Raw genomic sequence first — 13,094 nt, 5'->3', positions numbered from 1 at the left:
CTAAGTCTGGGTTAGGTTTCTCCATCTGTAGTGGATCGGAACCGGGAGTTGAAGTTGATGGGTTCGAATTAGAAGATTCTGTTTCCTTACCACCAACAGGACTTTTACTTCCATAATCTTGTGATCGAGTCACAATCCTAACATGGGACATCATCATTATGGGTTCTTCGGAGGCATTTGAGGAATAACCTATCATCTTACTGTCTTGACTAGGAAAATGATCCTTCAAAACAGTAGGCATTTGGGAACCTTTGACGATTTTCGCAACCTCAGCGCGATGAGGGTAGTCTCTTGTAAAATGCTCTTCGTCACAAATGAGACAACGATAATGAGGTTTGCGTTTCTCATCAATTGATTCCGTTTTTTCTGGTTTCTCTTTCGAATTTTTATCTGTTTTAGTTTTCTTCTTCCCTTTCTTTTTACTACTGGATTTTGACTTGGCTGTAGATGACTCTACAACATGAATATCGGCGGAAATTTCCGTGGAAGAATCTCCTGTTGGGGAATCTGGTAAAGTTATGATAGGAGAAGAATTCTTGGAATATTTCTTTTTACTTTTGGTATTAACTGTACCAATCATACCATCAGCGACATGAGACCCTGAAGGAGCTGCAGTTATTTGATTTTGTTTAGGAAGGTCGGGGATTTTCTCGTGTAACATACCTGACTGTGTATAAACTAAGTCAAGGTACTGAGCTTGAGCAATTACTTTCTCTTCAGCAACGACTCCTACCTTAGCTACATCCTCAGTGATTTTCGGTAATAAATATTTGACAAACCATTCAGCTAGGATTTGATCGGGGATAAAAACTTTCACTAAACGTCGTCAACATCTCCATTCATGAATGTGATCTAAAATGTAAGTGGACGTTGACTATTTTAATGAAGTTAATAATTTCGTGCCATTGTCATATCTGACTGGCAACTAAAAATGAGTTAAAAACAAAGTAGCTAACTGACTAAAGTTATAAAAAGTGGCTCGCAGTAACTCATTGTACCACTTGGTCGCAATACCAATTAGAGTGCGTTGGAAAAGCCTTAAACGGATTGAATCATCTAAAATGGAGTTAGACGCACACCAGAGGTGATAAGTCATCACATGGTTCAACGGGTCCTCTCCTCATTTGCCTTCAAACTTAGGAATATCACTAGGCAACTTATTCGGCATTGGTGGCCAAAACGGAAGATAGTTAATTGGATCATTTGTAAGGCACGACAAGTCAGGAAAGTTCAAAGTTGCAATGAACGGTAACTGACGATTAGGGTCCCTGAAACCCTGGGTCATGAGACCAGCCCCAGGAGGAGGATATCTAGGATAACTAGGAATTGGAATTGCATTTGGGATATTATATCCTCCCAGAAAACCAGGATTAACCGGACCGTACTGGGTTGTTGAGGTTGCTAATATGTATATCCAAGGTATGGTTGATACTGATAGACTGGATGCTGCTCAACAGGACTGAATTGGTACTGTCCCTGGTATGGTTGATAAGTAAATTGAGGTTGACTTGTGACAACCGTACTTGGACCAGGTTGTCCTACAGGCATTTGAACCGAGGTCTGAATTGTGGATCCAGACTGAGGTAAAGATGCTTGAGGAGTTGATAGAAGAACCGTAGAAACCGGAGCTATCGATACTCCAGAAGTAGGTGGGGTAGATTGAACATATGTTGCAGCAGTTGCAGCAGTCATTTGAGGCAGAGTACGAGGCGTACTAGGCCCAGGCTGAGAAACTACAGAAGGTGCAGAAGTTTGAATAGTAGACTGGACAGGTTGCTGGGGTGAACCAGAAACCAAAGGTTGTCCAATTTGAGATGACAACTGCACATTTAGTTGCAAGATCTGTTGAGATTGAGATGGATCCCACACTAAATTCATTCCGGGGTATGGACCCATAGCAGGTTGAGAATATTGAGGACCATAACTGGGTTGAGGGTAGGGTTGATAATTCAAAGGTACATTTCTAGCTCCTTGGACAAATGATTGACTGGAAGGTGGTTGGAAACCTTGGGTTGGGTACTGACCTTGAGGTTGATAACCTTGAGGCACGTACTGATACTGGGGTTGACCTTGAGGTACATATTGATATTGGGGTTGACCTTGAGGTACATACTGAGTCTGGGGTTGACCTTGAGGAATGTATTGTCCCATAGGTATGTACTGTCCTTGAGGTTTCCCCCGAGGCGGTAATTGGGTACCTTGAGGTTGCCCCCCAAGCGATAATTGAGGACCTTGAGGCTGCCCCCCAGGCGGTAACTGGCCACCTTGGGGTTACGGATTAGGAATAGTACCTGACATCATAAGAATATCTTCTACACTCAACGACTTATTTTCGTTATTACCAGTTAATAACCCTTGTTCAATAGGTTGAGGAGATGCTCCCGAAAAAGTACCAGTAAGTGACTGATACCCAGAGGGAATAGAAGGACCGCCGTATAAAAAGGTTTCTGGAGATCGAGAAAACATGGACGACTGTCTTAACAAATTTAACGGAGGATAATAACCCCTAGGTGTGGGATGAAAATGAATGCGATGTGGTGAAAAACTTAGTCCCGAGTTTTCCAAAAAATTGGTCAATGAAAGATACCAAGCGTCCCTCCTAGGTGGACTGTAAAAGATCGATTCATGCTCCCTAAGTTCTATAGCTGGTTGATTTCCAGGGATAGGGATACTTTCATCCAGAGTAACAAGTTCTTCAATAGCAATAAGTCGAGAAGGAAGATTTTGGGTAATGACTCTTTCTACCCTGGGTGAACCAGGACCACTGGAAGTTGGAGAGGCAGATCCTGATGTTGGAGTAGCAACAGGTTCAGTTTCACGTTCAGATATTTCAAGTTCCTCATCTAAATCACTAGTAGATGAAAAACTACCAGTAACTTTGGAAAATGAAATAGATTGTGGATTATAATCTGCCACTAGAGCTTGATAATCATGATGTAGAACCAATGAAGACTCTCCTTCTTCAAGTGACCCAACTCTACTGTCACTAGGAGTTACAAGGGCTCGTAGCCCTTCAAGCTGGCTTGGTGAAAACTCAGGAGGTTGGCGCCGAAGTCTACGGGACTTCCTCGGTAATTCAGCCACGATTAAATATTTTAACTACTTCACACGCAAACAAAGAAAAATATTCAATGAAAACCACCTAAAGCCTCTAAAGAACCAAACAATTTTGTATCACACGCCTAAAGAATCTAGGAGATCAAACCACAAACAAACAGTAACTTTCCATACTGAAAACACTAGTTGGTGATGAAATCCAACGTCGCAGAATTCAATACAGAAATGGCGGTTGGAACAGTTACCCCGAAAACCTACTTAATGAATAGACTCGCAGAAGTTTCTCCACTAAACCGTCTCGAGTGAAGAGAACCCCCCAGAAAATCCAAGTGATTCTAGCCAACGTCTGCTCCAGGTACAGTGGGATCTTCCCTCCACCGTCACCTTAGGAAAGAATCCTATAGAATATGGTCACTAAAGTTACCAACGGAAACAAATATACCTGGGGGAACAGTCTACGATCCGACATGCACGCAAGGGTAGAGTAACAAGCTCAATCCCCTTAAAGGATCCTTGACATAATCCAAGGTTTACCAACAAGTGACCCCAGGCTCCTCGACAATGGTAAATCCGAGGTTTACCGTTTTTAATACGTGAATATCTTCTGTCGTTCCCAATGAGGAAGGATTGATTCCCACACTAGTTCAGATATGATCTCGTGCTTCTCATTTAAGAGGAGATTTCCCAGAGCATAGATGTAGCAATTGGAATTTATCTCCTACCGCAAGATACAACTACTTGTTTGTTTTACTATCTTGGAGAGTTAATTACTCCCTACGCCAAGATACTAGCCTAAGCTATGTTGGTGATAAAGAGCCCCAGAAATAAAAAGATTACTAGATAGATTTTACTTTAAGCGTTATTTTTATTGGTTTTTTCTTAACTCAAAAGGTGTGGAGATGAAACTTATGGTGTGAATAATCGACTCCAAGTCACTAAAAATGCACTTAAGATGAAAAACAATCCTTTCCCTTCAATGAATTTCTAGCTAGGAAAGAGTTGAGAATGCAAATTCTTGTAAAAACAAATCTTTTCTTAACAATCAAATCAAAAGAAGAGCTTTTTGTCTTTTCCAATACACTCAAAAATGTGACAACTAGTTATGCTCACGAAAATTTCCTTTTCTTTTCAAACACTCAAATACTTCTAAAACAAACTTTTTCAAAAGAGATTTTTTATTTTTATTTTTATAAAACACTCAAAACTATGGAAAAATCTAATCTTGAGATCTATAAATTCTAAAAAGCTAATTGAAGTAAAAGCTTACAAGATTTCTTTTCAAGGATGTTTTACTTAGCTATAAGCAAACTAAGGACTAATTTGTCCATAATACAAATCAGTCAAAAAACAACCAATTTTTGTTTTCTTTTCTAAAAATGAAATCCAAAACTTTCAACACAAGTCCTTTCGAAGTTTCGCAAAGAGAAAAATAAGATGGATTCCTCAACAAAGGCAGATTTTGCAAACGTTCAGACTCATAATAAGGCCAGCAAAATCCAAGGTGATCTTAGGTTTCTAAGACTTCTAAGCTCTGAGTTACTACAAGACCAAAATGAAAATCAAGTTCGGAAACCAAAACTTCTAGGAATTTCACCTAAAACCCTAATGCTAATGGAATTAACCTAAGAAAAGTTCCTGACAAGTCACGTGCAGATCTGGGCAGAGGCTAAAAACACATTAACGAATCCTAAGCTGACTGAAAGAGAAAATATTAAGTTTTTCAAAATTTTAACACGGTCCGCAGGCTCCCAGTTTACCCAGGTGCGGTACCGCTCTATGTGTAAAGCAAAAGTGCGGGTATGTCCACACTGTGTTACAAGTAGAGGGTGCGGTCCTCTCCCAAAAGTATGAAAAACAAAAAATAATTCAAGATCTACTAAACCTACCCAATCCCACACACATCAAGCCAAAAACAGAAACAAAGACATAGTTTCTCAAGTCAAAGTAAAAACAAAGGAAAAATAAAAAATTCAAGTCCCCAGCGGAGTCGCCATTTCGGTCGGATAAGTCGTTCTTGCGGACAAGACCGACCTCCCTAGTATCTAGTGATATCCAACGACAAGAAAACCAAACAAATCCTATCTTTCTCTAAATATTCAATTTATAGATAAAGGCAAACAAGTGTTTTAGGCCTACCTTGGGTCCAGTGCAAGTTTGTAGAAGCCACGCTCCATTGATCCAAATGAGCTTCCTTGCAAAGAATCTGCAAACACAAACAAGCACACACATTAAATAGCACCTGAAAATCCAATATAATAAAGCATACTTATCATGATGATCAAGGAATTCATGAAACAAATCACATAGGACAATTTGTTGAGAAAAATGAATCTGATTGTATTAACTTTAATCAAAGAAGAACTTTACAACCTTAGTGCCTTGATGTTGTACAAGCTCCTCCTAGGGTCCAGCAAGAATCTCCTCTACTTTGACAAGTTTCACTCTCTTCCCAATGAAGCAAAAAAGGTATGTAATCTCTCCTCTGAAGCTTAACTAGGAAGTCTCAATTCCAACAGCATTTACCCTAAAAAATGTTCAGCTTCTAACCTCCCTAGCAACTAGCCCAATGCCTTAATTTATAGTGCAATGGAGGGAAGTTACTAGGTCCACCTTCAACGGGATAAAGCCCTCCTTCAAAGGAATAAGCTCCCCTCATCAAGGGATTAGCTCCTTTAGTTTTGGGATGCATGAACCACCTAGGAGCAAACCATCCACGCCAATATTCCTTCTAGAATCATCCAGAATTAACCACAAGTGAGTTTTTAAAAATAAACTTGCGTCTTTTTTACTTTCACAGGGGTCTGCACCCACTCCTTTAGAGACAGAGCGGGCAGGTCCGCAGGTAACATGACCATGGGGTGCGGGACCGCAGGTAACAGTAAGAGAAAGTGCGGAAGCAGAGCTTTATTGATTTTTAAGGACTTTCTCTCATTTTCAAAGCTTGACATGAAGAGCTGAGGTTTGAGACTTGCTACGGAGGACAGTATGAATGATGATAGACCCATACTGACTGCAAATAGTCATGGTGACAATATTTTGTGTAACAGGTATAAAAAATATTAATGAGAAAATCGATACCTCTAATATCTAGTGAAAGTAGGGGTTTTTTGAATTGGAAAGGTGTATTGGGTTCATATTTGGAGGGGGTTAGATAATATGATTTTTAGAGGTATTTTCCAATATGTAGTCAGATTGAGGGTATTTTTTAGTATGCTACAAGCCCATGTGATCTATCTAAGTTTCACTGAGTGAAGCCCCCATGCTTTGAATAATAATATGAACAACATCTTGATTAATATCGTGAACATTTAATTTAAATAGATAAATAACATTTTGGTTTGGAGAAATAAAATATAACACAATATATTATTAAATTAGAATCATAGTTAATTGAGAGGTGTGCGCCAACCATTCATATTTATACATTTGAAATCTAAACCAATATTGTTCTCAAAATATGCACCAAATGGTAAATAAACATTGTATTATTACCTAATGTAGGGACTTCTATTGGTTTACTCTACATAAGGAGATATCCAATAACAATAAATTTAACATAACCATAGTAAAGGAATAAGACCACTATATAATTAAAAATAAATAATATAATAATAAAGCATATTTGACATATGTTCAAAAAATATAAATATACTACTTATAAAAAAATACCTCTTATTTATATATTATTTCATTTTAATTATATAATGAACCAATTTTATTATTATGACCCCAATACATTAATTTTCCATTTAAGTATCTCTCTAAACACTCCATATTATTCTCCATAAAAGAATAATATGCAAATTTACCTATTCCTTATGGAATAGATTAATTTATAGACGAAATAAAAATATTCCATAGGAATCAATGATGCAATTTCAAACTTTTGGATGTGAAAATTTCTCTATAGGAATCTGCGATGAAGGTGACCTAATGTTAGTGTTAGTGCTCTTCATGGCCTCCCCTAGCATGACTGGTTAGGTCAACATTGTCCCCCCGCTGTCATGATGGAAGCACATCAGAACCTCCACACCCAATCCTTTAAATACATGGTAACTTGTAGGCCTCTAGAACATGATTCATTTTTCACAAAGTTTGCCTCTAGCTTTGTCTTCTACTCAATAGGAGGAAATGTTGATAAAGAAGGAAAAATCCACTCTCAGAAAAAAGAACCGCCTAAGAGGAATAAAGGAATAGAGAATGGGAAAAACAAAGATATTAGCAAAACAAATGGAAAGGTCTCGGACATGCCTTCCCTTGCAGACACAAATCTTTCAAAATCTTAGGAGCACATGCAAGAACATAGGAAAAAAACAAAGAACCATTGCAACCCCATAGCAAATAAAATCCTGTAACTAAAAATTCACGACCAAGTAGTAGCAGTACAAAGAATACATGCAAGAACATGTAGTAATATGAAAGTTTATGGGCATGTCGCTAACTGAAAGAGCCCTGAACTTGTGGATACAAAGAAAATGGGCATCCAAGGGGGAGATAAGACTTTATTTGGGATCCAAAGGATTCTTCACAGTCATATTTGACCTCCCACAAGATAGATATAGAATATTTGAAGCTGGACCCTATTTTTACAACTAAGCCGGATTATACATAAGATTTTTGAAGGAAAACTTCACATCGGAAAAAGAGGATTTTACAAGTGTTTGAGTTTGGGTTTGCCTTTACTCCTTACCAACTGATTACAAGGATCCTTCGGTCTTAAAAGGTATAGGGGACCAACTGGGGGAGTATATCAAAATGTCTGAAGGTACAAAAACTCGACACTATGTTTCTTATGCATGTTTCCATGTATACATCAATGTCTTTGGAGCCCTTCTAGAAGAAATAAAATTAATATTCAGGGATGAAGTCTGGCTTCAAAGTATAGACTATGAACATATCCCCTTCATATGCAGGAAGTTCCATGAGAATGGGCATCTGTTCTAAGACTTTCCTCTTAGCAAAACCCCTCAATCTCTAGAGCGGGCAAGAAAAAAGAAAATATAGTGAAGGCTTGACAGAAGTCATCTCTAGGAATAATAACAACAGGAAAAAGACAATCCCCAAGAAGAATCAATACAAAGAGGCATGTCAAAACCAGTTCGAGGCACTGAACATCACTCAGGAGCAAATGGATCCCAACTACCTAATAGGAGATGAAGTAGGAGAATAAGGATTGAACCAGGTAGACAGAGAATATGAAGATAGAGATACTGTATATACGAATAGCGAGAAGGAGCACTCACAAGAGGATACTGAAATGGAGAAAATAGCGATGAAAGAAACACTAGAGGAAAGTGCCATAAAACAAGATTTGGAAGGGTTAGACTTAGCAACAATTGTAGAGGCATGGAAATTAAATGGAATTAATGCCATACCAAAACACCAGCTACAAAACATTTAAGGTGCTTATCTCCTATAGGAAAACTCAGAGCACTCCACCCCACTCAAGAAAGCACAACATCAAAGGGAATATTAGCAAATATTCCAGTAGGAGGACTCAACCTCAAAGGCCCAAGCTGGAAAAGAGACAGAAAGACCACCAACCAACTCCTCCAAGAACTAGGAGCCAAGCTAATCAATGAAGGAAAGGTAAAAGTTCTTTCCCTCAAACCCTCTCCATGTCAATCAATTGCATTTCTTGAAATATTAGAGGATTGAATGGTCCTGGGAGGAAACGAATCTTGAAAAACAACATTCTATCTAATAATCTTGATATCCTTCTAATTAAAGAAACCAAACTTGAGTCAGTACACCCCCCTCTTCTTCTAAACTGTTGTTTCAAGCCTTACAAATTCCTAGCCAACTCAACAAGAGGTTCAGCACGAGGAATAATGACCCTATGGAAAAGATCCAAGCTCGACGTCCTATCCTCCTTGGCCACTCATCATTCCATGACAGTGTTTCTTAGAATTATTGGCACCAATGATAGTATCAACATAGCAAATTTCTATGCCCCACATAAGGTTATAGACCAAATGAAAATGCTCCAATGCATCTCCAATGTCCTTGATCCTATACACCTTCCTTTCAATATCATAGTGCGTGACTTTAATATGATAGCTAATGTGGCTGAGAAGAGAGATGGTATCCAAAATCTCAATAAGGACTCAAAGGCTTTCCTTACTATTATAGAAAACCTCAACCTCATAGACATACCTACCACTAATGGAATTTTTACGAGGAATAACATAAGAGGAGGATATTGTCAAATTGTATGACGATTAGACCTCTTCCTTTTATTAGAGGAAACTTATCTCACCTCTTGGGAAACTGGAGTGAGATTCCTCCTGCAACCTCACTTAGATCACTGGCCTATCTCTCTCAAGATTCAAATTTCCAATGGCCAAAAAAATAAGCCTTTTAGATTCGAAGCCTTTTGGTTGGATCACTTGGACTTCATGGAAACAATTAAACAATGGTGGAAAAATCCTCCCACCAGATTAGGAAACAAAATGTACAAATTCCAACAAAAGCTAAAACATATCAAAGAGGAAATCAAAAAATGGAACAAAGAATCATTTGGCAACATCATCACGGAAAAAAAATAAAAAAATTGGAGAACAAATTGGAACTTCTCTGACAAAACATAATTGAGGAAGCGCTCATGTAGGGTAGAAAGCAAGAGGAACAAATATTACAACAAAGTTGGGAGAAAAGAGCCATCCAAGAAGAGAAGTTGTAGAAACAAAAATCGAGAATCAATTGGCTGAGATGTGGGGAAAAACATACCGCTTTTTTCCATAAATTAATGACACAACACAGGAGGAACAACAGAATTTTGGCTCTAAAGAACTGAGAGGGTCGTATCATTCACTCTCAAGAGGAGTTGGAAGTAGAGCTCACTCATTACTTTAGCTCTCTTCTGAAAGATCCAAGAAATGACGAAGTTCAGGAAATCAAAAAAATCACCAACCACATCCCAAAAATCCTCACTGAATAGCATAACAAAATGATCCTAAGAAAAGTGTCCCTTGAGGAAGTGGAAGATGTGATAATGGGAATGCCCAATGGAAAAGCCCCTGGTACAAACAGTTTCACCAATGACATCTACAAATCTTGTTGGCCCATCCTCAAACTGGAAGTCCATGCCCTTATGGAAGAGTCTTGTATTCAAAATTATGTCCTAAAAGCCCTTAAATACACTTCCCTAACCTTGATTCCCAAAGGAAAATTCCTTGAATCCCCAGACAAATTTAGGCCCATATCCCTCTGCAATGTCATCTACAAAATTATCTCCAAAGTCTTCACCAATCGGGAAAAATCCATCTTGCCTCTCCTTATCTCCCATCAATGATCTGACTATGTGGAAGGTAGGAAATCATAGACAATAGCATCTTTTCTCATGAGCTCATCCACTCTCTCAAATCTAAAGAAAAACCTCGTATGATGATACAATTGGACATGTCTAAAGCCTTCGAAAAAAATCAATTGGGAGTATATGAGACAAGTTCTAGAAGCGTTTGGGTTCCACAAAGAAAACATCAAATGGATCATGGCAATGGTGTCGGGAGAATTTTTCTTTGTCCTTGTGAATGGTTCCCCTTACCAACCCTTCAATCCTACCAGGGTTATGAGACAAGGAGATCCTATCTCTCCCTTCGTCTTTGTCATCATGGCTGAAGGGCTTAACCACTCTATTTATGATGCTTTGCACTCCAACAAGATCTCAATTTTATAATCTTATGCCTCTGCTCCCCCCTCTATGAGCCAAGAATTCATGGATGACACCATTCTTATGGGGCTCCCTACTATCATATAGGATTCCTCCTTTTAAGTCCATTATGTCTGACTTCTCTGTGGCCTTTGGCACGAGTATCAACCCTGAAAAATCCAAGTTATTATTCTTTAACACCTCGCTACCGATGCATTGGAACATCGCCAAATGTCTGGACTTCCCCATAATCACCCTCCCCTCCAACTACCTCAGTGTTCCCATGATAGACAGGCTACTCTTAAGGGCTACCTGGGAAGACTTGATCAATAAGTTGGAAAAAATAATTGTCAATTGGACCTTCAGATCCCTCAATCTGGTTGGATGCCTTATCCTTGTTAAATATTTTCTTCACACCATATCGCTCTACTTGTGTTTGGCTTTGGCAGTCCCTAAAGTGATCTCAAACAAAATCAGAAACGTGCAAAGGAATTTATTATGGAGAGGTGCAGAGGTTAAGCAAAAATGGGTTCTCGTTACATGGGAAATAATTTGCAAGCCTAAAAAAGATGGAGGCATTGGTCTAAGAGACATAGAACTTCCGAGGAAGGACCTGGGTACCAAAACCTTATGGAGATGGATTGAAAATCCCAACTCCCCTTGGGGAACCCTTTAAAAATCTAGGTACATCCCTTCCCTTTTGTAGGAGAAAATCATGAGGCTAAATGGAAATATCAAAGGATAAGTTATCTGGAATCAAGCGTAGGAGAATAGGGATATCATTCAAAATCCTAGTTTCTAGGAGATTGGCAACAAAATCAAGGTTCTCTTCTGGGAAGACACTTGGCAACAAAGGCCAAAACTTGATCAAGATCAATACCATCAAATCAATATTGACATGAAAAAATGAGGGAAGACTAAAGTAAGCTAGTATTGGAAACCAAGTGATGAAAAGGATAGATGGAGAGTCTGGATGGATCGAAAGGACTAGGATCCCCATATTAATCCTCAAGCCTGGTCTGATCTATCATCAAAACTTCAAAAAATACAAATCCTTCTTGACTCCGCTGAGGAAAAAATCAGACAGGGAAAAAACTCAGCGAGTCTTTTAAATTTAAAATAAGCCTATAGATACATTCCAAGCTTGATCAACTACAACCAGACTCGAAATGGAATTCCATCTCGGACACGAAGAATTGGCCAGCAATATCTATATTTCTATGGCTAGTAATGCACAGGAAGAGCTTAACGTCGGAAAACCTAAGGAGAAAAGGCTTCATCAATCCCTCCAAATGCCATCTCTGTCAGCAAGAAGAAGAAACCCCCAATCATCATGTGCATGAATGCCCATAGGCATTGATGAGCCCCAATTTTTGGTACAATTTGGGCTCATTTGGCCTACTTGCTTTGCTCAAACCATTCACTTTTTACTGCTTATGCATGCATTTCTTAGTTTATTCGTGTTGTTTGTAGGAAGAAGGGTAGACATTTTATCTACGTGACTAATGCATGATGCTTTCAGGATTTTGGCATTAAAAGGGAGAAAAAGACAACGAAAAAAGAGACAAGGAGACAATGAGGTGGCACTGCTGGTCTTTAGGAGAGGATGTCCACGGTCTTGGGGACCTTCCTCGTGATTCCCACCAAGAACTCCGAGCTCCAATCCATCTCCCCACCGAGCTTAGAAGAAGCCAGCTGTTCTACAGGAACAACAGTTATAACTATTCTACAGGAACAGTAGTTATGACTGTCCTACAGGATCAGCAGTTAAACTTTAGTTGGACAGCCGAGCTCCTAAAATCAAGGACATCTGTTGGCTGATCGTTTTTGCATAAATACTGAGGCCGTAGCCTTGTAGAGGAGCTTTTTGAACCTTGGCATTACTCTTGTAATTGAAAAGTACGAGCTAAAGCTCAGTTTTTGTTCCTTTTTGTAAGCCAATTTGGCATGACATCAGATTATGAATAAAGAAGGCAGATTTTGATCTAGTTCTGAGTTTTCTCAAGGAGCTATAGCTCTCAGGTTAGGGCCCAACCTGAGAGCAATAGATCTCCTCAGTCTTGTAATGTGTTTGCATTTCGTTCCAGCACTTTGAGTTTGTTTATTTCCACATGCAATTCGAATTCACAGTTTGGTAATTTAGTCGTTTTCATGAGCATAGATAGGACTAGTTTATGGTGATTTGCTTTCAGTTGCTTAAGTTTGATAGGAGGATAGATATAATCTCTTGGAGCTCCAGCAAAAAGGTTGAGGAAGTCTCCACTGCCATCTCTGTTTGGAGATTGGAGTGCAGCCTATACCAACCACAAAAATACACAGTTCTTCACTTTATACATGCTGCAACATAGTCTCGTTTATGATAGATCTTTCCATGCACTTCACTCTT

This window comes from Pinus tabuliformis, chromosome 2_2 (genome assembly GCF_031772625.1).
Source record: "Pinus tabuliformis cultivar Carrire ecotype Pingquan chromosome 2_2, CPIR1, whole genome shotgun sequence".
Taxonomy (NCBI): Eukaryota; Viridiplantae; Streptophyta; class Pinopsida; order Pinales; family Pinaceae; genus Pinus; species Pinus tabuliformis.
The sequence above is the reverse complement of the archived record's forward strand: the minus strand, read 5'-3'. Positions refer to the sequence as shown.